This window comes from Bicyclus anynana, chromosome 25 (genome assembly GCF_947172395.1).
Source record: "Bicyclus anynana chromosome 25, ilBicAnyn1.1, whole genome shotgun sequence".
Taxonomy (NCBI): domain Eukaryota; kingdom Metazoa; phylum Arthropoda; class Insecta; order Lepidoptera; family Nymphalidae; genus Bicyclus; species Bicyclus anynana.
The window spans coordinates 10266161-10293370 of record NC_069107.1 but is presented as its reverse complement, the minus strand read 5'-3'; the positions used below and the strand labels follow the sequence as shown (position 1 = coordinate 10293370).

The 27210-nt window shown below is 38.7% G+C and overlaps 1 protein-coding gene across 2 annotated transcripts in view; it reads right to left on the bottom strand.

Moving 5' to 3' along the window:
* The window catches only part of LOC112047010 (facilitated trehalose transporter Tret1-2 homolog), a 64075-nt gene extending 41658 nt beyond the window's left edge, over nucleotides 1-22417 (bottom strand). The window contains exon 1 of one of the 2 annotated variants that reach the window (XM_024083905.2): nucleotides 22265-22417. The gene's annotated coding sequence lies outside the window, so the exon portion shown is untranslated. The other variant, XM_052889237.1, reaches the window with a different exon arrangement.
* Nucleotides 22418-27210: the final 4793 nt, after the last annotated feature.

Sequence of the window (27210 nt, the reverse complement as noted above, 5' to 3'; positions counted from 1 at the left end):
TGTTTCAAGGGAAATAAAATATTACTTTGAACTCATTTATAAGCTAAACAAGCACATCTCAATAAAAATATTCTAGGAACAAGATTACAACAAGGCGACATATATTTCTTTAGGTTTTCCTGTTATTACAATTACGATATTGTTTACTATACGCATATTAATACGTTTCATCAGTTTACGTACTAAAACGTATGTACTTAATGAATCACAGCAATGCTGTTTGCAGCAGAAATAAGGAGGGCAAGTACTTCCCAGGATTAGCTCTAGTAGGTACATAGCTTTACTATTATTACCAGCAAATTAAAAAACGGTTTACTACAAGTGAACCGTTTAGGTATCCTTATAAAAGAGGGACTACAATCTCACCTGATGGTAAGTGATGATGCAATCTAAGATAGAAGCGGGCTAACTTGTGAGGAGTAGAATGAAAATCCACACCCCTTTCGGTTTCTACACGACATCTACACGATACCTGTACCAATTAAAAAAACCTCAATCGGCTTAGCCGGGCATCGAAGCCAGGGCATATGTCTTGTAACACTGAGTTTGTAACACTGAGTGTTATGAGAAACACTCCCGAGCACCCTGTATCTATTATCTCAGTATTTTCACGGGAACGGGAACTACATCAACAAACAAAACCAATATGCAGTTTGATGAATCATAATCAAGAATAAACATTATTATGTGTGTATGTACACAGTCTATTAGATAGATTTATATGTAAATAGTTTCTTTGTTTATGCAGTTTATAGTAAATAAGATATTACTGCCTTATATTATTATTGACTACTATGATAATGTTGATTAAAATTGATAATATCTCTTAATGACCTTCCATTATGTTACGTAAAGTGCATAACGAAGAATTAATTACAGCAAACAAACAATCAATACATATAAATAAAATTAATGTGTATGTCTGTGATTCTGTTATTTACACGATATTAGAACACAGACAACATCATCAACATCTTTTAAAAATATATTTGTTTGTCTGTCTATATGTCTAATCTTTGGAACGGCTGAACGGCCTCTGTGGCGCAGTGGATTTACAAGATGGAGTTCCTAGGTTCGATCCCCGGCTGGGCCGATTGAGGTTTTCTTAATTGATCCAGGTCTGGCTGGTGGGAGACTCCGGCCATTACCACCCAACCGCCAAAGACGTACCGCCAAGCGATTTAGCGTTTCGGTACGATGTCGTGTAGAAAACGAAAGGGGTGTGGATTGTCTTCCTACTCCTAACAAGTTAGCCCGCTACTATCATCACTTACCACCAGGTGAGATTGTAGTCAAGGGCTAAATTGTAAAGAATAAATATAAGAAAAAGATAGAAAAGAGCACTTGTACACAATAATATCTCCTGCGTACAAGGTTAATATTAACATGAGACTGGCTTTCGTGGTCAAAAGATTCGGTGGTGAGCATATAATTAATATTAGTTTAGAAAAAAAAAGAAAATCTTAATATAAATAATTCAAGAGTAACGCAATACTAGGTTTATATTTAACTTGCTGGGCCAGCAACCTGCAGGTCATCTCTGTTAACAAAACATCTCAATGATACACAATGTCGCAGGCAACGCCCCTGACAACACGATAAGCGGCAAGCGACAAAGCAACATGACGAGATGTTATCCCCCCTGGTGTGACGCGATAACCCGGGGGTAGACAGTACGTTGACCTGGTAACCCCTATTTGCTATACACTTGTCAATTTCTAAGTTAGTTAGTCAGAATTAAGTTAGCTTATCATAAAATAGCTTACGTTTTTTGTTAACAAATAAACTTTTTAACAAATAAAAATGGAACCGACTTCAAAGACGAATTTTAGTTAGGTTAATTAGAGTTAGGATTTTAACACAAAACTACAAAACAGGTTTTCATGAAAATTTAATGGAATGAAATTTAAAAAAGATGTAATGAAAGAATGGTACGACCATTCTTTCATTACATCTTCATCAAGTAACATTCTATATTTAATCCTCGTACTTCCACGGGAGAGCCGTAATAGCCCAGTGGATATGACCTCTGTCTCCAATTCCGGAGAGTGTAAGTTTCAATCCGGTCTGGGACATGCGCCTCCGAATTTCAGTTATGTGCATTTTTAACCGACCTCAAAAAAGGAGGTTCTCAATTCGTCGGATTGTCACGTGTCTACGTCACGGTAAAGGAAAATCGTGTGGAAACCTGCATATCTGAGAATTTTCTTAATTCTCGTGTGTGAAGTCTGCCAATCCGCATTGGGCCAGCGTGGTGAACTATTGGCCTAACCCCTCTCAATCTGAGAGGAGACTCGTACTCAGCAGTGATCCGAATATAGGTTGATAATGATGATGATTCTTACTGGAACAGGAGCCGCAGTAAACCAAGAGGCAAAGCTTGTTAGTAATAAAAAAATAAAATAAAATAAGAAGTGTCATTATCACCCTAATTAATATCCCACTGTTGGGAATGCATTATAAGTAAGTATGTACCTATTGATAACTTATTGCCTTTAGTGATATCGAACAAGTTATGCAGCTGGGCTGAGTTGTTTTTGTTGTAGCACGCGCATGCCATCTCCCTCTGTCAGTTGACTGTTGTCAAGTAACTAATTAATACCTAATTAAAACTTCATACATCAGTATGATATTGCGTTCTCTAAAAAAGTACTTACCTAACTTTTTTTCTGATTGTGTAAGTTCCGAAGGCTCCTTAATGGACCTCAGCGGCGTCACCGGGGGTTTGTGCGAGCGCAGACGCATCGAATGATGGGGCCCAAATGCAGAAGCATCGCCTGATGGGGCCCGAAGGCAGAAGCAGATTATACGGGTGGAATGAATGTCTAAGGGCGTATCTTCTGAGACTCAGACCTCGGCTTAGAGGGCCGTTCGGGAAGGGTGTTTTGGCCTGAGTATCGCCCCCTAGAATCGTGGGGTAAGAAAAAAAACAAATCCTACCCCTCTTTTTTACAGATTTAGGAAATTTATATAGCCTATGTCACTGCCACAATTCTGACGTACTCAATAACACCTCATATTTCAAAATTTGTCAAGCCGTTAGTGCTGTAAAGAGTGCCAAAGAAATGTACATACATACATACATACATACATACATACGCTCGAGAAAACATTACCTCCTTCTACGCAGTCGGGTAACAAGCCCACGTCTGGGTGACGGCAGATATCGGGGACCTCGTGTTCGCCAGCTGAGACGCTGTGTAGCTTGTGTTTGTGTTGTCTGGGAAGCGTTGTCGTTCGGTATGTCATCGTCAGGATCGTAAAGGACGTTTTTGGGCGTCTAGATCTAATCAAGTCTAATATCTATCTAGAGTATAATATCGTTTTACGAGCATAGTATAATTTACTTCATTGACAACCGGATGCTCTCTTACCCATTCAGATATAAGTTAGTCTTTGATTATACAGGGTGCTGGGGAGTATTTTCCATAAGTCTGGGGATATATTCATTGCCGGAAATTAATTAAAAAATATATTACGATATACGCTCAGTGAAGTGGATATTCGGATCAGTTTTTGCAGTGATTTTGTAGGCACGTAACATACCTAAATGTATAAAATATCATTGTCTATGAATCTCTAAAAAAGTCAAAATTCCAAAGTTACTTTAAAAATGATACAGCCGTGGCTCAATATATTATTATTATTTCGACACTCTCATAAACTAAGCCAGAATTTCTGGAAATATGTAAATGTTTAACCTTCATTGTGGACAAAACGATAGGTGTATCAGAATATCAACATTTTTTATGAGCTTTAAAACTGCATCTTTATCTACTCATTATAAACAAATAATGTCGTGTCGTTTTATAAATATCCAAGTAGGTATCTATCTGTACCTACATGCAATAAAATTAGCTTAAGATTGTAATAATCGGAAAGTCATCCTACAAACTTTTATTTAAAACAAAGATGATGAAACAATATTATTCATTGACATCAAACTCACGTGAATGTAAAATCAAAACAAATTTTATTTTGTGTATAGATTGTGTGATGATTTTGTATAGTTGCATGGAAATGCGTTCTTTGTAACTTGAAATCGGCAGTCATAAATTCTACTAATTCTATAGCTAGCATTGAAAGTAATCTAATTTCGAACGTAGCCAAATTACTTATTTTCTTGAATATTTCTTTGCTTTTTTGTTAGTACGATTAAAATGTATTGGTACAGTTTCTTCCACTAAATTTCCTGGGCCTGTGTCGATTCTCTTTCTAGAAGCGCTAACGCTTCGAAAACTAACAAAATGTATGGAAATTACAGATCCGATCGACAACTTGATCACGTGATCTGGCGATAGTGAATATCATTCCCATACATTTTTTAATTTTCGAAGCGTTTGCGATCATAGAAAGAGAACCGATATACCATATTGCTGTAGACCCTGGTCACTTACCCTGATACCCTGTCTCGCAAAGATCCGAAAGTCATTGGAGCGTTAGAGATATCGCTAACCGATCGATCTCAACGCCTCTGTTAGCTGTTTTTATTTGATTGTATATTTTCCATTGGATCCTTGGGACATTAGCGGCGTCACCAATGGTTTTAGGCGAAATGGGGCCCAAAGGCAAACTGAAAAGAAGGGAAGGGCGAAACGAGTTGCTAAAGGCATCTCCTGTGAGACTGGACCTCGGCTATAGGGTATTTTAGCCTGAGCGTAAAAGCCTTCACGCCCCCGTATGCGTGGATGAAACCCACGTCCGGATGAAATTGAAAATGGGGAACCTCGTCTTCGTTAACGAAGAGTCTGTGATTGTGTTGCCTGATAAGTATTGTCTGTATTCATGTCGTCCTCAGAATCCTTTGTTTCTCAAATTGACGTTGAGATTGGAAAGAAATACCCAAAAATCCAACGCCTCCCTTATTCTACCACTTAAGCTCGACTCTGGCAAAGCTTCTGCACTCGTCTAAGCCTTTTGGTGATGCTTCTGCAATACCATTAGAAGACCTACTCTGTCAAACATTTGAAACTAAAACCTTAAGTTTTATGACGTAAATACCAATTACAACAATAATTAAACAATTAAATAACTAATACAGACACACCCACCTTTATTTAACCTTATAATCTCATAACGAAGTAGGCACACATCAATTCTGACGTCACATCTCACATGACTTGTCATGCGACTCGGGGTTATCTCTGGAGTCAATTTGTAATATAAACGTTTTAAATTTATTTCAAGCTGAACCTAAATTTAACCTTGTCATTCTTGAAGAAAGATTGTGACCACTCGATTTTAATAGATACTAGATAACTTGATATGCCAGAGAACCTAATGCAATTTGATAGCTCATGATCCCTTATAGGGATCGCTGTACGTTTCCAATGACCCTGTATGTAACTAAATTAATATTATATATTTTTAGCAGAAGTTTCAAAAATGGATTTAAAAAATAAGAAAACTAATGTCGAACAAAGGTTATGATTCACAATATTTGTCAGGACAACTTAATTATAAAATCAAACTGTAACCAAAATAAAACCCTAGAATGGCAGAGAATGACCTTGAGTGAAGTCACGCCCTTGTGAACGATGTGTGTAGAGTTAAAGGATCCCTTGACAGTTAATAGACACTCCCCTTTTCCACTCAAGTCACTCTCCTTGCCTATCCCAAGTAACCCATAAAGAATAACACAACAAGAAATGTGGACGGCTAGAACGCTACGAGCATACTGAAGCCGACCGTACGACGAGCGCCTTATATCGCAAGTCGTTCGGTACCTCTCTCTAACTCCCTAATCTTTTCGGAAACAAATCGCGCCACATAGTGTCGGCACGAGCCAACACGAGATCGTATCCGTCTCAGACTACTATTTCCTACAATATATTAACAAACCCTAAACCTAAGTCCGCCAACCCACATTGTAACAGCGTGGTGTATCTAAATCCATCTCTTACAATGACAAGGCCCTGTGTACTGTTACAATGGGCTGATAATGATGAACTTAAACAAGTAGAATCTGTATTTATTCAGCCCAGATCACATGACCTGAGTAAACAGATGACAATGCGCTGATAAAGCAGTCATCCACCCCGCTGTCAAGCAAAGTCCAGCTGTTCTGACACAATCTGGGTCGAATGATAAATTGCAGTATCTACATCCTTCCTATAGTTTAACTACTTTACGTCTTTGTATTGATCTCGTTCACTAAGTGTGAATTTACACGAGCGGCAGCTGCTACCGACGACTGCAGTCAGCGACGTCTCGGCGGCAGCCAACGGGAGTCGACTGCAGTGACGACCGCCCGTTGACTGCCGCCGAGAGTAGTCTGCAGTCCGCGACGCCGTTGCCTGCCGCCGAGAGTAGACTGCAGTCCTCGACGCCGTTGCCTGCCGCCGAGACGTCGCCGACTGCAGTCGACTGCGGTCGTTGGTAGAGTTAGTAGTTAGTAGAGTAGAGAGAAGGCATTGCTTTTTGGGTTCATTTACACGAGCAGCATCGTGTAAATGAACCCTAAAAGCAATGCTTGGACCAGCCTGTCATAGTTAGACATGCCTACCCCATTTTCATGAAGACTGAGAGTTTGGCAGTTCTATGTTCTTAATATTTATTAGGTTAAAGCTGACGCGCGGTTTCACCCGCGTGGTTCCCGTTCTTCGATAAATAGGCTATCTAACACTGAATTAATTTTTCAAATCAGACCAGTAGTTCCTGAGATTAGCACGTTCAAGCAAACAGACAAACAAACTCTTCAGCTTTATATTATTAGAATAGATTTATTGACTTATTTATTGCAAATGCCAACAATGACAACAGAAAGCATTAAACGTAAATCGGTTAAAAAGCCTCTCCGTGCCTCGGAGAGTTAATTTACTCTCCGAAGCACGGGGCTATTCATTATCATTAGAATCTGATAGTAGTAGTTAATGAGTTTAAGATTATCACTCTAAGCTCCATATCCCATCTAACTTATGGGGGAGGTCTGGTCCTGTAGTAGGCCATAATAGGCTGTCGATGGTGATGATGATAGTGATGATGATGATTAAGACATGTTACAAACTATGACACTCCATTTATCATTATGTATGCCAATTGCCACGTTTATAGGCATTTATATCAATTAATTAAATGTCAAAATAAGGAAGCTGTAATAAAGATGATCATTAACCTCTCAGTTATCTTCAGATTAGTCCTAACGACTGTCTCGCGGACTTCTTCCATCGTGTATTGGAGTCAAGGCGTACTGCACTTGTCTCTAATGTCAGCCACTGACGATCAAGTAATCTCCGAAAGCCGATAAAACTAATCGTGTGTTCATGCCGATTACAACCAACACACGATCAGTTTTACCGGACGTCAAGCCGTTAGCTGCAGGAATGTGAGATTACTTGATCGTCAGTGGCTGACATTACATAGATTAACCTAATATTATAAAGAGGTAACGTTTGTGGTGTTGTATGCATATAAGTAACATCTAAATCAATGGTTGTAGGGTAGAGGATAATCTAGGATCTACTAATTTCTTCTTCTTCTACTAACTTCTACGTATTCTAAAAATTCTTTTACCACTAGAAAGCCACGTTATAGAGTAATAGGCTATATTTTATCCTTTTTTAACCGAAAATAGCAATTGTGACGTCGTTTTTGAAAATAATGTTCCTACTTTCTGATGTCTTAATATGATAAATAATAAATATAATATTTAATTCAGAAAATCCTACTTATATTACAAACGTGAAAGTTTGTATGGATGTTTGGATGTATATTTGGATGTTTGTTACTCTTTAACGCCGCTACTACTGAAGCGATTTGGCTGAAATTTGGAATAGAAATAAATTTTACTCTGGATTAACACATAGGCAATTTTTATTCCGAAAAAATCCATGGTTTTCTGAGATTTGCGAAAACTGATGATTTTGATGATATGAATGTTTGTTACTCTTTTACGCCTCGACTACTGAATCGCATTAGCTAAATTTGGAATTAAAATATATTATGGCCTGGATTAACACGTATTACTTTTTATCCAGAAAAAAGTCTATGGTTCCTGTAGCGTGCCTTATATTCAATCATTTCCCGAGAGATTTATGAAAATCTAAATTCCACGCGGACGAAGTCGTGGGCGTCCGCTAGTAAATAATATATTTAATGTACAAAATTTTCCTATAATCGATTTCAATCTTGGGTCCATACCGTTAAATAACCTTGAATCTAAACATAGAATCTATTAATATCATAAAATGACTCAACCAAAAAGCTTTTTAGCAAAAAAACAGTCCAAAAAAGTTCAATTTAAAATGGTTTATTATGAGGAAACGAAAATAATCAATTTGTACAAAAACACAAATTAATACCAATTCGATATTGATTCGGCGGACTGACCCATTCATAATGGATGTTATTATTTCCTTATAATAATAAGACACGCTAAAAATGTTATACATTAAAGGTGTAAAGTGTGTTAGGTCAAATTTCTGAAGTCTTCCATTTCTTCTTAACAATAATTATTAGTTTTTACAAATTTTCCAACTGATTTTCCAAACAATTCTATTTTGTTAACTCCAAAAAATATAAAATTTAATTTACATCTTTACAGAACATTCAACTTGCAAATAGAGATAGTATTCTGCAAACTTTTTGGTAAATTTCACTCCGTCAAAAAATTTGCGTCTATTATGTGCTTTGGATTTTATACATATAGAGAATATTTTTAGGGTTTCCATCATTAACATCTCATAATGATGGAACTTCTAAATGTTTTTAAAAGAAAAAAGATTGTAGATAACTTATTTGCTTCCTCTACATTAACCCCTTAATTTTTAACCATGAATTAAGATTTAAACCTCTTCAAAGTGCAGTGAACCTAACCTCTAATCTTTAAAATTCACTTTACTTTAAAGAAAAAAAATAAGACCAGTATACAGTAATTCGTAGTAATAGAGCTGAACTATCCAAATAAGCAATATATGTACTTACCTATTACTTAATAAATAAATGTAGACTTAGAGACGTCGTCATCAACCCATATTCGGCTCATTGCTGAGCTCGAGTCTCCTTTCAGAATGAGAGGGGTTAGGCCAATAGTCCACCACGCTGGCCCAATGCGGATTGGCAGACTTCACACACGCAGAGAATGAAGATAATTCTCTGGTATGCAGATTTCCTCACGATGTTTTTCCTTCACCGATTGAGACACGTGATATTTAATTTCTTAAAATGCACACAACTGAAAAGTTGGAGGTGCATGCCCCGGACCGGATTCGAACCCACACCCTCTGGAATCGGAGGCAGAGGTCATATCCACTGGGCTATCACTGCTCGAGAGGTAGACTTAGAGTAGAACATTATAAACCTAAACCAGCATTAAAACGCTTAATGGACCTAAGTCTCAAATTCCCTGTCATAAAATACCTTGACTGGTGTACCCTTAAAGCGGGTCATTAAAACTGGCCACTAATGATGTGAAGCTAAAATATTAGTGTTAGTAGGGAAGTCAGGCGGTTGAAGGGCATGCATATAGACACAAGCAATTAGGCAGAAAGGAAAACCTTTTAAGAAAATGAACATGAAAGTATTAAGTTTGCTTTTCACTTAGAAGGCCGGCGGTGCATCTCAGGCCCTTTCTCTTTTGTTGACTTTACCTATTACTACTAAAAGCTCGCTTCGCTTGGCGTTGTTTTTGTTTAAATTACATTATTTTTAACTTTCTTAAATCTTTAAAAAACTTGTAAATTTACGGTTCAACCTAACGAAATGTGATCTAACGCCATCTCGAAGTTTTGATACGTTGAGTTTTGATTTTTGAGGTATGCATAAAGTAATAACAAAGCACCTTACATACCTTAACGATTTAAAGTTATAAAAAATGGGATATATTTTTTGTAAAAAACCTATTTCAAATTGGAACGAAAGAATCTCTGGAACTACTTGTTAGAATTGAAAAAGTTTTTTTGTGCCAGGTAGTATATTTATCGAGGAAGGTTATAGGCAACACAACATTAGGCTACGACCAATACGATCAGAATACCAACGCAAAGTAAAACAAAAATGAAAAAAAATATTTATTTTGAGAATTCCGTTGCGTGCTGCGAAAACGGTTAAAGCTAAAATTGCTTTTATTTTAAAGTTCTATAAAAGTCCTCGAAAGCATGTCTTTTTTTTTATCTCGATTTTTGTTAAGGTTTCCTCGGGCATAGTCACATTCAAGGTACTATAGTATACACTATAAGAACATAGGCATATACAATTTATTTCTTAAAGATTGCCATTTATTGTCAGAGAAGTGATATGAAATACCTACTTATTATAATTTTACTATAATTTAAGAGTGCTTAACCCTCAAGATAGGCCACCAACTAAAGGATAAACATAAGGATAGATAAGGTACTGCAAGATCAACCTTGTGATAAATCATAACCAATGCTATGAGTTATCGATAGGTATACAATATACATAATATATAGTTATAGTACATACTCTCGTAACCTACGAGTATATGGTTTCGAATGCCGAGGTCCTGGTCTGGGTCTTGGCTTCTGGCAAATACTCCAGCTTAGGAGTTGGGAAGTTCGTGGTGTCACTTGTGCCTCTGTGGCGCAGTGGTATGCGCGATGAATTTTCAAAACGGAGGTCCCGGGTTCGACTCCTGGCTGTGCCGATTGAGGTTATTTAATTTATCCAGGTCTAGCTAGTGGGAGGCTTCGGCCGTGGCTAGTTACCATCCCATAGGCAAAGACGTACACAGAACAGAACGCTAAATCGCTTCGCGAAGCGATTTAGCGTTCTGTTCCGATGTCGTGTAGAAACCGAAAGGGGTTTGGATTTTCATCCTCCTCCTAACAAGTTTGCCAGCTTCCATCTTAGATTGCATCATCACTTACCATTAGGTGCGATTGTAGTCAGGGGTTAATTTGTAAGCATTAATCTCCTGTACCTTTTCCCATTTAGGTGGGGTCGGCCATATATGTCAATCTCCTCCATTCACCTCTATTACTCGTCAACTCATCAACCACTCCCTTTACACACATGTCCTCTTGCACACACTTCAACCATCTCTTCTTCGGTCTTCCTCTCCTCTTGTGTCCTTCCACTTGCAATTTCAACATTCTTCTGGTAATGACTTTCATCCCTCCGCATTACTGCAAACTAATCTTTTACTCCTCAATATTTCTGTCACATTAGTGTCATTGGAAATTAAAAAAAGTTCTACAAAAATTTTCGAAAATTATTACAACCATGCTGATTCAAACAGTGCTGTCGTCGCTCGGTAGGGTAAGTTTGTCAAAGGAATTTCAACATGCTAGTTGCAAAGTAGACACTGCATTGTAATTCGCCCATAAAGAGTCGCTCTGCCTATCTCTTCTGCTTCTGCCTTCTGGCCACATCAGGCGATGCTTCTGCGCTCGCCCACAACTTTCGGTGAGGCTATTGAGGTCTTAAGGAGCCTATGGCATTAACACATTCAGAAAAAAAAGTTGTAGTAAAAGGTAGTACTTCCTAGAAGCTCATACACAAAGAGCTGTACTACTAAAGATTCAAACTAAACCGATTAAACTGGAATGTTTAAAGTCATTGTTTACCTAACAATTGCAATGTTTTGTCACCTCTAATTGTTGAATGGATTTTCCGGAATCCAAGTTTATTTGAATGATTCATTGAGTTGTGTAATTTATACGAAAACATTGATCTAATTGACTCAGGTGTAATAAATAAATGTTTGTCTTGTAATTGGTTACACATTTGAAGATCCTAGAGTGATGGCGTAGTTGGTTATGACTTGCATATAAACTGAGAGACAACCCTAGATCTGGATGTTCGACCAACCAGGCATCTGCTGACCCAGACAAGCGCCATAGGGCTACAATTACTAAATTGCTTGCGAATGGAGAGCAAGCCTTATTATTGAAATGGGAAAATGGAAATGTAAAAGGAAATGCTCATCCTTGGCCCAGGCCTACCCTAACCGTCAGGCAGTTTATTTATATTTAAAAAAATCTTAATAATTCCACTTTAATAATTAAATCATTACTTTTATCATTAAACGTTTGATACAACGTTTTACGACTTTTTCAATTCATCTTTAATTTGTCTACAAGACAAGCTAAGATCGTTGACCATACAGTCTGAGTTTTACGATATTTTTTGAGGACTTATTGGTTTGTTTGTTCGTTTTCTTGTTTGTTAAGCTTGTTGAAAAAAATAATACAGTTTCAAATGTTACTTCGCCGCTTTGGTACACCGGTGAACATTTTGCGCCAGAACAGTGATAAAAAAGTTTCTTCAAGAAACATACTTTTATTAAGGCAATTATTTAACCAGATCCTTATTTATACATTTATTATCATCTCCATATACTTGTATACGGGGGTATACAAGTACATGGATGGGTTCTGTAGGCCGACGTTGTATGGGTCGATGGGCATTCCCCTTTAGATATTAAAAAAAATGCCGAGGCGAAATGATTGAAAAATTCTCGATTGTCTTTTTTTTCCCTAGTGAAAAAAAGGCACTATAAAACTAAAAAAATGCAAATCGGATTCCCATAGAAGAAACCAACCGTACAAATCAAACCTTTATCGTTTTAAATCGGAAACTATTTATCATTTCAAAAGCTGAGTCTCATGTGGCATATATCACAAAACTGCTTAAGCCTTTTGAATTTCAATTTATATCCTAAAGGTCGGGTACCAAGCTATTAAGCTAAGCATCATATTAGCCAGCAATTCGCGTTAATAGCAAGCACATCTAGGCCAATACCACAGTAATGTGAAGCTAATTTTAGCTGGCGACGGCGCAGGCAAGAAGCGTAATTGCAGTTTATTATGAGTATGGGTACTATCGGGATGCAATAGCGGGCCGACCGGTCGCTGGCACGCACTGGCGCCATTCGCTAGGGTTGCCACTGCGGAAAATTGAAAATTATTCATTTTTAATATGGAAAATCTAAATGAATGAATGCAATATACTTTATTGTACACCAAAAAGAATAATAACTATCAAGAAATTAACTTAAAAACTAATACTTAAAATCTGTTTGAGAACATGAAGAAGAAGAAGAAGAAGAAATACTTTAATGCACACAAAAATACAATTATAAATTGAAACATTAAAATCATAAATTAAACTTAGCATGCAAAGGCGGCCTTATTACTATAAGTAATCTCTACCAGGCAACCCCTGACGAGAGAACTTGCGAAGAAAGAGCGGGAAGGTGCAATACATTATATGTAATTATAAATATTAATATTTAAAAAAATATATAAATATAATCTAATATATAAAATTCTCGTGTCGCGGTGTTCGAACTTGAACTCCTCCGAAACGGCTCGACCGATTTTGATGAAATTTTTTGTGCATATTCAGTAGGTCTGAGAATCGGCCAACATCTATTTTTCAAACCCCTAAATCCTAGGATAGGGTAGTGGTAGGGTAGGGGTATGGTATAGGGATAGGGTAGGGGTAGGGTAGCGGTAGGGTAGGGGTAGGGTAGGGGTAGGGTAGGGGTAGGGTAGGGGTAGGGTAGGGGTAGGGTAGGGGTAGGGTAGGGGTAGGGTAGGGGTAGGGTAGGGGTAGGGTAGGGGTAGGGTAGGGGTAGGGTAGGGGTAGGGTAGGGGTAGGGTAGGGGTAGGGTAGGGGTAGGGTAGGGGTAGGGTAGGGGTAGGGTAGGGGTAGGGTAGGGGTAGGGTAGGGGTAGGGTAGGGGTAGGGTAGGGGTAGGGTAGGGGTAGGGTAGGGGTAGGGTAGGGGTAGGGTAGGGGTAGGGTAGGGGTAGGGTAGGGGTAGGGTAGGGGTAGGGTAGGGGTAGGGTAGGGGTAGGGTAGGGGTAGGGTAGGGGTAGGGTAGGGGTAGGGTAGGGGTAGGGTAGGGTAGTGGTAGGGTAGTTGTTGGGTAGGGTAGGGTAGGGGTAGAGTAGAGGTAGGGTAGGGGTAGGGTAGGGGTAGGGGTAGGAGTATGGTAGTGTAAGGTAGGGATAGGGAAGAAGTGCAAATAAATAAATTAATAAGTCAAAGCGAAGCTTGAGCGAGTCCGCTAGTATAATATAATATATACTACATAAATAATAAATAACAATAAAATAAATACCTCGAAAAATGAAATTTTAATTTAACGACAAATAATGTCGTTTCAAATGAAATTAAAAAATGGCAAGTGAATTACTGGCACGGACAAAAGATGGCAAATTATTCCACATTTTGACAGCCTCAGAAGTAAAAGACTTGCTATAAATGTCGTGAGGGTTGCGACGACCCAGGAGGAGGAGGACCGTATTGGTGCAATAGTTATTCCGTTTGGTTACGGTTGTCATGAAGGCCTGGCTAGTTCTTAGTTACGAGTATAATACGCATAACATGTAGGAAAAATTTTAAATGTTGTCATGATTTTCACATGTTTTGTACTAATAAATTGTTGATATAATTGATTTGTATTAATGGTAATTGTCCCAGGGTTTGGAAAATAATATTCAGATTTAGTAAGAAAATTAGTAATATACAATTATACTGCACTAAATTATTTTTTTTTACATTTTAAAACATACACAGAAATAAATTTGAATATTTTTTTCACAAATTTTTTTTTTTCAGATCTTTTAACATTATAACGTGCTAAAACAAAGCAAAACGCTTATATTATTATTCATAATAAATTCTAACATATGTAGCATCCCTACGCATCTCCGCGCATCATTAGCGGGTGGAATGCAATAGAAATAGAACATCCAGTTTATGGTGCACCACCCTCTCTTACTGCGACGCGCGCGGCATACTGATGAATGAACTGCTACTGCGTGCGAGGTGTGTTCACATACGACGATATTGACATTCGACATAGTATAGTCGGAAAAGAGTGTATTAGAAGTGAGCACGACAATCGAGCGGGCGGGAATCGAACCACGACCCCTGGTCATGAGTCTACCAGTTGACCTATTGAGACTTTAAAGTATTATTCAAGTATTTCTGATTCGATCACGCAGAGAAACTCCAAGCATAGCTCGCTCCATCGCCCGCTGATTGACTTTGAGCCTTTTTATGAAGTCCACCGTTATGAGAAGATCCACAGAACCAAAGTCCAGTGATTTTAGTTCTTCTGACCTCATAAAAAGGCTAACGCATCTAGGCTAATACCACAGTATTAATGTATCGCGAAGCAGAAGTGGCAATGGGCAGGCCACATAGTTCGAAGAGCTAATGGAGGGGTCTCAAGGTGCTGGAATAGCAACCCCGCACCGGAAAGCGTAGTGTTGGTCAACCCTCCACTAGGACCAAAGACATCAAGCGGGTTGCAGGGAGCCGCTGGATGCTGGCGGCTCGAGACAGTTGTGCTTGGAAATCCGTGCAAGAGGCCTATGTCCAACAGTGGACGTCTATCCGCTGTTGATGATGATCGAACAACGTTTGTCGGGTCAGGTAGCATATGTATAAAAAGCTAGCTACCCCGTCAATGTGAAGATGGCATACACTATTGGCGCAGTAAACGGGAAGTCTATTTTCTCGGTATTATATTTAGTTAACCGGCCAGCTCAATGCTGACCCGACATTATCTATCATTACGTTTAGAGGTCGAATATGTGGTACAATTAATTGAAAAGAAAGGAAAAGAAAAAGATTTCTCACATATATTTTTTATTATTTTTATTCTCATGACAAGTTATAGACGGAGAGACAGCGTCAGCCAGATCTTCGGCATTTTATAAAGGCTAAAATATATTAGATGGTTTATACTATACGCCTACATAAAATGTGAAATGCGGTTTTGCTATTTCTTAATTACTAGCTAACACCCATCGATGTATATTATGTTTTATCTCCTTGCCGAAGCCCCACATTTTCACCCACGTATTTCCCATGGGAATAGGGGACTGAAATATAACCTATATCAAAGAATATTAAAACTCACAAAAATTACTTCTTTATAATATTACTAACTGACGCCGCACGATTTCACCCGCGTGGTTCCCGTTCCTGTAGGAATACGGGGATAAAATATAACCTATAGCCTTCCTCGATAAACGGGCTATCTAACACTGAAAGAATTTTTCAAATCGAACTAGTAGTTCCTCAGATTAGCACATTCAATCAAACAAACTCTTTATAATATTTAGCTCAGCTTTATAATATTAGTATAGACTAGCCGAGTCCCCGCGGTTTCACCCATGTAGTTTCGGTTCCCGTGAGAATATGGGGAAAAATATAACCTACATACACTCACAAATAACGTGGCTTTCTAGTGGTAAATGAATTTACGGAATCGGTTCAGTAGATCCAGGATTATCCCCTACAATACCACGACACTGCAATAAAGAGCAAAATTTGATTAAGTATAAAACAAACATAACTTAAGCACACGTCGTTAAGTCTTTAACTAATTGCTTAATCATCTTAATTGCTTTCTATCAACCTTAATATTTATTTGAAATTATAGCTGTTTATGTGTATTTAATACGTGATAGCTCAGTGGATATGACCTCTGCCTTCGATTCGGAGGTCGGAAGTTCGAATCCGGTCCGGGGATTCGGATCTGAACCGAGTCCACCTCCAACTTTTCAGTTATGTGCATTTTAAGAAATTTAATATCTCAAACGGTGAAGGAAAAACATCGTGAGGAAACCTGCATACCTGAGAATTTTTTCAATTGTCTGCGTGTGTGAAGTCTGCCAATCTGCATCGGGCCAGCGTGGTGGACTAAGGCCTAACACCTCTCATTCTGAGAGTAGACTGGTGCTTAATAGTGAGCCGAATAGGGGTTGATAATAATGTGTATTTTACTTGAATACTGTTAATACAAATGCATATTTTCCATTTAGAAACATGCTACATGGCTACAGACCAAGTATTGTTGTTTAATTAATGTGAAAATCTAATATAGCAAAAAAGAATACAACGATAATAATTGGAGATAAAGGACGGAAGGTCATATAATGTTGTTTTCGTCTAAATGGAAAATTACTGATTTCTATTTATAAATATGTAACCGGTGCCAAAAATTCTTTACATTTGGTAAACAGACTGTGATTTATGCGAGTAGATTAAATAATTAGAAGGTACCCAAATAAATAGTTAATATTTTTTTTATTACAACCCATATTCGGCTCACTGCTGAGCACGAGTCCTAAATGGTTAGGTACATGTACACATGGTTTCTGTGGTTAGGTGTGAGGTAATTAATATAAGCGTGTTAAAAACTCTATAATCTATGAGATTGACGGGGGTAATCTCTACTGAATTGCTAAGTTAAGATAGTTACGATTCGTTTGAGCTTTTAAGTTCACCCGACACGAAAAGTGGGGTGTTTTACCGCTCAGTATGTCTGTAGATCCATAGCTCTTTAACAGGTGAACCGGTTTGGAATAATTTTCATTTGAAACTTATTTACCAGCGGTGGTTCTTTAGGTCTTTAGGTCTCCTGCGGTATTGCAGTGCTTCCACCATGTTTGCCGAAGCGAGGGTGCCCGACTTCTATTGTATTGTTAGGGCTCGTATAGCATCTTTTTGGAAAAGAATTGGGAACTCTAACAATATAATACTCTAGCTCGTCTGTGAAGATATGCACAATCCAATTTTCTCGTATTGGCTATCTGTTTACCAAGACATGAACAGAAAATGATTTATGATCCTTGTGACCTGTTTGACATCTGGAATTGGGTTTATTAACCATTCCAGTTAGACGTAGTTTTCTAGACTTAAGATTTGACTTCGTTCATATTACGAGTTGTTTAACTGCTATAGACCTAAGTTTAAACTAAGCATATTTTGTATTGGGTTTTTTGCCTTTTAATAAAAATTATTATTATTATTATTTAGTATTCTTCATCAACACCGAATTGTACAGCAAATAAGTGGGTGTGCAAATGTTACAGTGCTCGCCACAGATCTTTATGTTAGTGAAGTTAGCTGCGAAATGCTGGAAGCCCGCGCCGTTTGTACCGTCATTGCGCAGTCATTTGTTGCTAACTTCACAAACACAACTCGTTGCAGACACTGTATACGTTGAAAGAGTAGTTGAGAGACAGTTGAGTGCAACATTTCATTTGGTTTCGCCACCCGACGTAACGGCTGATGTAATGGTTATTATAATTGCGGCCTTCGGTCAACGAGAGGGTAATGCAAGAAGCGTTGTCCGATATAATGTATCTATATCGTTTATATAGATATATCAATCTATCCAAGCTGTTTACGTAAGTTATTGAGCAAACTAACTGCTAGGCAAACAGCTGTGATAGCCCAGTGGAGATGACCCATGCCTTCGATTCGGAGTGCGTGGGTTCGAATCAGGGGCTATCGCCGTATCAATGATACGGCTGATACGGCGTATACTACTGATACTTACTACGTAAGGGGCCCCCTGGACTACAGGGACCCCTTACGTAGGAAAGTGTATGTAATTCACAATCTCTTTTTTCCCTGAGGAAACCTTTGACGGCCTCCGTGGCGTAGTAGTATGTGCGGTGGAGTTACAAGACGGAGGTCCTGGGTTCGATCCCCGGCTGGGCCGATTAAAATTTTCTTAATTGGTCTAGGTCTGGCTGGTGGGAGGCTTCGGCCGTGGCTAGTTACCACCCTACCGGCAAAGACTTACCGCCAAGCGATTTAGCATTCCGGTACGATGCCGTGTAGAAACCGAAAGGGGTGTGGATTTTCATCCTCCTCCTAACAAGTTAGCCCGCTTCCATCTTAGATTGCATCATCACTTATCATCAGGTGAGATTGTAGTCAAGGGACTTGTAAGGAATAAAAAAAAAACATTCTACATAGGTTAGGTCATTGTCATGTTTATTTTAAACGAGTATTTTAGTTTATTTTGTAAGAAATCTTTACCTTTCAATTGGGCTCCCAACTAATTTTAATACAGGGCTCTTTCGATGAACGCTACGCTACTGGTTCGAATCCTGTTCGGGACATGCATGTACTTTTCAGTGTGCATTTTAAGATGCAGTGTGCATTTTAAGAAATTAAATATCACGTGTCTCAAACAGTGAAGGAAAAGGTGCTCCTAGCCTTCCTCGATAAATGGGCTATCTAACACTGATGAAATATTTCAAATCGGACCAGTAGTTCCTTAGATTAGCGCTTTCAATCAAGAAAAAATCGGTTGTCTGTAAAGTCGGTTTACTGACGATAGTCAATCGTGACAACGTCAAAAGAAAATACTGACGGTATGGTAGCATTTAAAAAAAAAATGTTCGCTTTTCTAAAATACTGTTTAATAATCTTCATAGACCAGAATATACTTTATTTGTTATAAAAAAAGTTGGCAACCCTAGAACGAGGGAACGACGCATGACGTCATCTTTTTTCGAGTTTGCATCTGGCTTCATCGAATTATAAGACGTTGTCACGTCAAAAACAAACAAACAAACTCTTCAGCTTTATAATATTAGTATATATTGTTGGTTTTGATTATTGTTATTAATGATAAAGATGCTTGGAGGCCGTTGGATCAGCTTCCACCTTCACACAGGAAGTAAAACTATAAGAAATGTAAACAGTAATTTTTATCAATTGTAAATTATAATACTGTATGACTTTTTTAAAAGAGCAACTGTTGAGTTTCTTGCCGGTATCCTCCGAACCGATGGTAGAATCTTTACAAATAGTCAACTGACGTGTCAAAAGTGCTTGTAAACGAGCCTACTTAAAATAAATGATTTTTGATTTTTTTGAGTATGATCAACTCATCAGACTTTTATTTAATTCCATAGCAAATTGAGCTAAGTTTCTGAATTCGAATAAAAATTCGAATTACAAAAATTCCAAAAGTGATGTTTACTATGTCCACAAGAGACCCTAGGCTATAGGTTTACGAGAGGGTACAGATAGTCTCCGAGTTATAGGTTTCATAAACACACAACGTAAGCTAGATTCAGTACCATACAGCGCCATCTATCGGGGGGCTATTAATCGCTTGTAATTGCTAGCACTTTTATAAATGGTCTTAGTTCATTGCTAGCACTTTTATAAATGGTCTTAGTTCATTATCGTTTAACTAGAATGAAAAAGAAATTTTTATATGTTTTTGGGACGTGATTACATGAACATTTTAGTTTTTAAATATGTTTTTACAATACGAGCCAAATCGCCTGTCGGCCATGATGGTTTATGTTACAGCTGTTTAATGACGTCGCTATAACAAATCCCTTATAAACGGAGCGTTTGACTAACGTTTAGTACATCGAGTAACTTTGTAACGTCACAAAATGGACGACAGCGTTTTTGACGTTACTAGCGAACGACCGCAACTTCGTCCGCGCGGAATTTTCTTTTTTTACAAATCCCTGGGATCCATGATTGTTTTCGGGATAAAAATAGCCTATGTGTTAATCCAGACTATAATCTATATCTATTCAAATTTTAGGCGATTCGGTTCAGTAGTCGAGGCGTGAAAGAGTAACAAACACGCATACCATCAAAATCATAAGGTTTTCGTAAATCTCGTGAATCCAAGGATTTTTTTGGAATAAAAAGTAGCCTTTATGTTAATCCAGTGTAAAATCTATTTTCATTCCAAATTTCAGCCAAATCGGTTCAGTAGTTGCGGCGTTAAAGAATCAGAAATGAGGAGATCCGCAGACGAACCAAAGTCACTGACATAGCTCAGCGAGTCGCGAAGCTGAAGTGGCAATGGGCAGGCTACATAGTTCAAAAAGCCGATGGACGTTGGGGTCCCAATGTGATGGAATGGCGACCCCGCACCGGAAAGCACAGATGATCAAGATGGAAGCGGGAGGCGCTGGATGCTGGCGGCTCGAGACCATTGTACGAGCCCTATGTCCAGCGGTGGACGTCTATCGGCTGATAAAGATGATGATGATACTTTAAAAGTGTAATTATTTGATTGCATAGCTAACTAACTTGGCTCCACTGCCGTGCGCCCGATGTGTAATGATGCGTACCGTAACGTAAGTGAATGAACAACTCACGTCAGCGGACACGTACCAGGAAACCATTCTACTATTACACTACCCGGCAATGACACGTTGGTCAAATTATTAACACTATCATTAGGTAATAAGTATTTTATTATTTTGTGTATTAGATATGGTTTGTAAAGTTCCGTACCTTGAGAGGGAAATACGTAACCCTATTAGTATATTTTTGTCTAGATTGACAGCCTGTGAGATTTTATAAAAACTATAGTGTTTTTCAGATAGCAATGGAACGGTGACAGTGGCCCGTATGACGTTCATAATACGTACTGTTATCGTGAATCGCGGCAAACTTTCAAGAGTGAAACGAACTGTCACCCGCACCATCCTACATGAAACGAACTGTAAAGCTGATGCTACTATTTACTCATAAGTTATTTACGGTAAGCACGGTAGGTAGTTTAAATATCACCTGTCTCAAACGGTGAAGGAAAAACATCGTGAGGAAACCTGCATACCAGAGAATTTTCTTAATTCTCTGCGTGTGTGAAGTCTGCCAATCCGCATTGGGCCAGGGTGGTGGACTAGCCGCACTCATTCTGAGAGGAGACTTGAGCACAGCAGTGAGCCGAATATGGGTTGAGAATGATGATGAATGATTTACGGTAGGAAACTATGGACTTTTAACCGAGATTGCATTGGATAGTAGCATGTTTTAAGTGTCTAGACTCTCAACCGCCATAAAAGCGTAACCTTTCTGTAAATCATATGCCAGGCGTCAGTCAATCGTGGCTTTGAAAAACATTGTTAAAAAATCATGCCCACGTGGAATGGTGGCAATAATACTGGCTTCATTTCAGCACTGGACAGCCAGGCTGATCCTTTGCGCAAATGAGCCAACTCTTCTGTCACCAGTCAAGGCAATTAATTTATGTAGATCTATTTATTTAACACTAGCAGACGATCCGTGGTTTACCTGAATAGTTCCCGTTCCCGTGATAATAAGGGAATAAAATATAGCCCTGACAAATAATGTGACATTCTAGAAATTTACAAAGCCGATTAGATTCCTTCTACAATAACACAAACTTTACCTCTTTATAATGTTAAGTATAGACTAGCTGTCACCACGTTTAACCCGCGTAGTACCTGTTCCCGTGGGAACATGAGGATAAAATAATGCCTATGTTCGTCAGGGATTATATATACGGTCTAGTAGTTTCAGAGTCTTTTCTTCCATGCATACAAACAAACAAATCTTTTCTCTTTACAATATTAGTTTAAATAACTTACAAGCAAAGACCTCAAACATGGCTGTCAGTTAGCCCAATAACCTTTTCCTGTACAAATCCACTTCAAATCCAAAACCACGTGTTTTTCAAAACAAACTGTCAACCATGAAGCACTAGTAAAGTGACATCACAAAAGTTTTACGCAGATATATCGATAAAAAACTAACCTGCACTGTTACATCGAGCAAATTGTCTCACTATCACTGAACACGCGAAAGCTCAAATCACGATGAGTTAACGAAAACGAAAGATAAAATTAACCGACCGTTCGCTGCCCGCATTCGAAACTCAACGGGTGTTACAGTGTAAGTGAGAGTACATAGTGTGGGGATAGAGATGCACTGGCTAATTGTTATCGATAAAATATTTTTTTGACGTGACAACGTCTTATAAATCGATGGAACCAGCTGCATACTCGAAAAAAGATGACGTCATGCGTCGTTCCCTCCCTCTAAGGTTGCCAACTTTTTTAACAAGAAATAAAGTATATTCTGGTCTATGAAGATTATTAAACAGTATTTTAGAAAAACAAACATTTTCTTTTGAAAAATGCAACCATTCCATCAGTATTTTCTTTTGACGTTATCACGATCAACTATCGTCAGTAAACCGACTTTACAAACAACCGATTTTTTGTCTTAATTCATCCTTCAAAGGTAATAAATTAATCTATTCAATAGTATGAGAGTATATTTTAATATAATTACCAAAAATTTCATTTGAGTTTGAAAAAGAGGTAAATTTGCCGCTAAAAAGAGTATTAGAAAATCCTAATTCCCAAAATTAATGATAAATAACTCCTCACTCCCCACCACTCAACCCCTCTCCCAGCGCGCAATGCGAGCAGCAGCGCGTCGCGCAGCCGCTTAGCAGTTTGGATCGTGCCGCGATGCAAGAACCAGCTCATGACTAAGGGCCCCGTATGGTTTCGAAACTAGTCAGGCATACTCCGACCTAATATCACGTGAGTTTTAGCCGTGTTTCATAATCAATGAATATGATAAATAACTATTCAAAAAACCCTTTGCGGAATGCGTTTTCGCATTTTCTTTCAATTCTCTTTCGCTTTGGCATTGAAATGAGAATAACTGTTCCGCTTTTACAAAAACACTGATCTGTGTTTATTATGTTTTAATTGTTGGCAGTGACACGATGGTTTATATTGCCAAAACATTGGCACGAGAGTTGAAATTGATTCATTAAAAATGTCCGCATTAAAATAGAAAAACAGGAAGGTTAAGATAGTTCCGCGTTATAAGATTCTCAGGAGGGCACAAGGCTATACACACAATTAATAAATTGTAGAAATCTAATGCCGATGGACGTTGGGGTCACAAAATGCTGGAATGGCGACCCCGCACTAGTAAGCGCAGCGGTCGACCCCCCACCAGGTGGATTGACAACATCAAGTCGCAGGGATTCGCTGGATGCAGGTGGCTCAGTATCGTGATGTTTGGAAGTCCAAAAGGCGTATGTATTGCAGTGGACGCCCATGGGCTGATATGATGATGAGAAATCGAATAGTTAGTAATCTGCCCCTGCTTTGCAAGGGACAGCCCGCTTCCATCTCAGATTGCATCATCACTTACCATCAGGTGAGATTGTAGTCAAGGGCTCACTTGTAAAGAATAAAAAAAAATATATATAACACGAAAAAAATGTGTAAAGAGTCATCATTATGACTCAAAATCAACAAAATGTGTTCCGAGTTCCAGAGATATTTTGAGTAAGAGAGAAAACCCCAGCGCATGTTAGCAAGGGCACATCACTAGCGGAACCGCCGTGCGTTTGCGCAAGTGCAACGAGACTTTCGCCGCGCGCGCCGTCTGCGCTCCGCCAGAGGGCGACACCGCACTGCGGGCTGCACTGCAGGAGAGTGAAAAATATTTTCACTACTCTTGCTCATAAACACTGTCATGACACTACAACGGGGCTAAATAAGTATTTCAGGCTCTAGGGGCTAAAGTAATTTTGTTTTTTTTAATTTTTTCTGTTAATTTTTGCTTACTATAAAACGAAAAAGGTTAAATTTGTAAATAGTTTAAAATAATGACGTCTACAGAAGGAAGGGGGTTTTATTCGTACCTAAATAGAATTATCATAGGTGGGTACGAGTATATATTACGTAAGCCCTGAGTTTGATAAGAATTATAATTTGGAACGAAATGCAGCGTTCTTTCTGTGGAATTCGTATTATTTTCATTTGATTTTTCGCTGAGTTGCGAGCTGCGTCTGCAAAAAGAATTGTAACGTTGCATACTGTACTGAAAATACTGGATCGATTTAATAAAAAAACACATAAATGGAAAGCTACATTATCAGCGTGTAATACAGGTTATGTTTAATCGCCGTATTCCCACGGAAATGATAACTTTGCGTGTAAAACCACGGAAGTCGGTTAGTTGTAAAACACGAACCGCAGTGCGTAAAGAGTATGTAATCGACCTTCGGTTTCAATGAATTTGTGTTACAAATCTGACTGCACCTTTGCCTTATCGGGGTTACGACCCACTTGCAGTAGAGCGTCCAGCATGCAGTGCAATCTGACTTGTTCTACTGCTGTCATAGACAGTTGCCTTGCAAGTTATTAGTACAGAAATATACTCGATACATCATAGTACTAGAAACAGGTTATTAAAAATAAGTAAGATAAATAATATAATATATAAACCCATATTCGACTCACTGCTGAGTTCGAGTCTCCTCTCAGAATGAGAAGGGTTAGGCCAATCCACCACGCTGGCCCAATGCGGATTGGCAGACTTCACACACACAGAGAATTAAAAAAATTCTCTGGTATGCAGGTTTTCTCACGATGTTTTTCTTTCACCGTTTGTGACATATTTAATTTCTTATAACTGAAGAGGTAAAACCCCGGGCCGGATTCGAACCTACGCTCTCCGAATCGAAGGCAGAGGTCAAGCCCAATGGGCTATTATCACGGCTCTTAATAATTACTATAACGTTATTTTTATCATTAAACTAGCTGACGCCGCGCGGTTTCACTCGCGTGGTTCCCGCGGCTATAGCCTTCCTCGTTAAATGGACTATCTAACACTGAAAGAATTTATCAAATCGGACTAGTAGTTCCTGAGATTAGCGCGTTCAATCAAACAAACAAATTCTTCAGCTTAATAATATTAGTATAGATTCGGGCGAGTGTGTGTCGGGCAACGCGCAATGGAGGGTTCCGCAGTTGTACGTAAATAATGTCGACTTAGAAAAAAGAAAATGGAAGTTCGAAGCAATTTAAATTCTTAGCCTGGAGTTGTTTTTACAACCTCGTAAGTTAAACGTAACTATATGCTGGTGTACCTCAGGGATCTGTTCTCTCCGCTACACTTTTCTTGCTTCACATCAATGATTTGCTGAAGCCCGGTATCTTTGGGTACGCAGATGACAGCACAGTAACGGAGAAATACATGTCCAGCTCGAGAGCCAGCGGTAGTGAAATACTTGAGCACAGAGAGGCCCTGGTTGAGCGCGTTAACTTGACCCTGGAGATGGTGTCCAGCTGGGGTGACGCCAATTTGGTAAAGTTTAATGCAGCAAAAGCCCAGGCATGTCTCTTTACTGCTAAAAGGAGCCCTTTCACCTTGGCTCCCTCTTTCCGAAATATATCTATTCCCATCAGCGACAGTATTGAGCTCTTGGGTGTTAAAATCTCATCCAATCTCAATTTTGGGAAATGCATTGAGAGTAAGGCTAAGACAGCAGCTAAAAAATTAGGCATCCTAAATAAGGTTAAGCGGTATTTCTCCTCTAAACAGCTTCTTACCCTATATAACAGGTTCGAACAAGCATGGAATACTGCAGTCACCTATGGGATGGGTCTGCTAAATATCAGCTCTCCGCATTAGACTCAGTTGATCGTCGCGCTAGACGTATCATTGGTGATGAATCTCTAACTGGAAAGAATCTACAAAGTCTTCAACACCGACGTAACGTTGCCTGTCTTTCGGTTTTTTACCGAATATATTTCGGAGAGTGCTCACAAGATCTTTTTAATCTAGTCCCTCCATCGCCATTCTACCACAGAACAGCGAGACACCGTGCAAATTGGCATCCTTTTGTTGTCGATGTCCAGTCGACTCGCACAAAACGTTTCGCATCGACGTTTCTAATAAGAACAGCGAAGATGTGGAATGCCCTTCCAGCTTCTATGTTTCCTAACACTTATAATTTGTGCACGTTCAAGACAAGAGTGAATAGGCATTTTCTAGGCAAGCGCGCTCCAACCTAGACCTCATCATTGCTTTCCACCAGGCATGATTGTAGTCAAGCGCAAGTCTATTATGAATAAAAAAATAAAAAAACTAATTCAATGTAGATTTTTTTATTGAAAAAGAATACAATAGAAAAAATTTTAATAAAAAAAATTCAACCGACTTCCAACTCAAAAAATAACTTTAACTAAAAAGCAAAAAATAACATCCTACCTATGTACTACCTTCTGATCAGTTTGAAGGCGGTGCCAAGCCAGTGATGTTTTAATTAAATACGTTTAAACTACAAAATTTCTGTGGTTATTCCAGAAACAGCTTTAATTAAAACACGACACTGGCTTGGCACCGCCTTCAAACTGATCAGAAGGTAGCACATAGGTAGGATGTTATTTTTTGCTTTTTAGTTAAAGTTATTTTTTGAGTTGGAAGTCGGTTGAATTTTTTTTATTAAAATTTTTATTTTTTTATTTTTAGTGTTAGCATACCCACTGCGTGTGTACAGTCACAACCTATCTAAGTGGAAAGTTCTTATCAATACAAAATTATCAAGTCCAAACACAAGGTAACTACTGTGAGCCGTCGAGGAGTTCTCTTCACTGTGCTTCGTCTTCATCAACAGACCCTTAATACAGTCGCAATCCATCTAGGTGGAAAGTTCTCATCAATACAAATTTATCAAGTCCAAACACAAGGTAGCTACTGTGAACCGTCGAGGAGTTCTCTTCACTGTCCCTCGTCTTCATCACCAGACCCTTAATACAGTCACAATCCTTCTAGGTGGAAAGTTCTCATCAATACAAATTTATCAAGTCCAAACACAAGGTAGCTACTGTGAACCGTCGAGGAGTTCTCTTCACTGTTCCTCGTCTTCATCATCAGACCCTTAA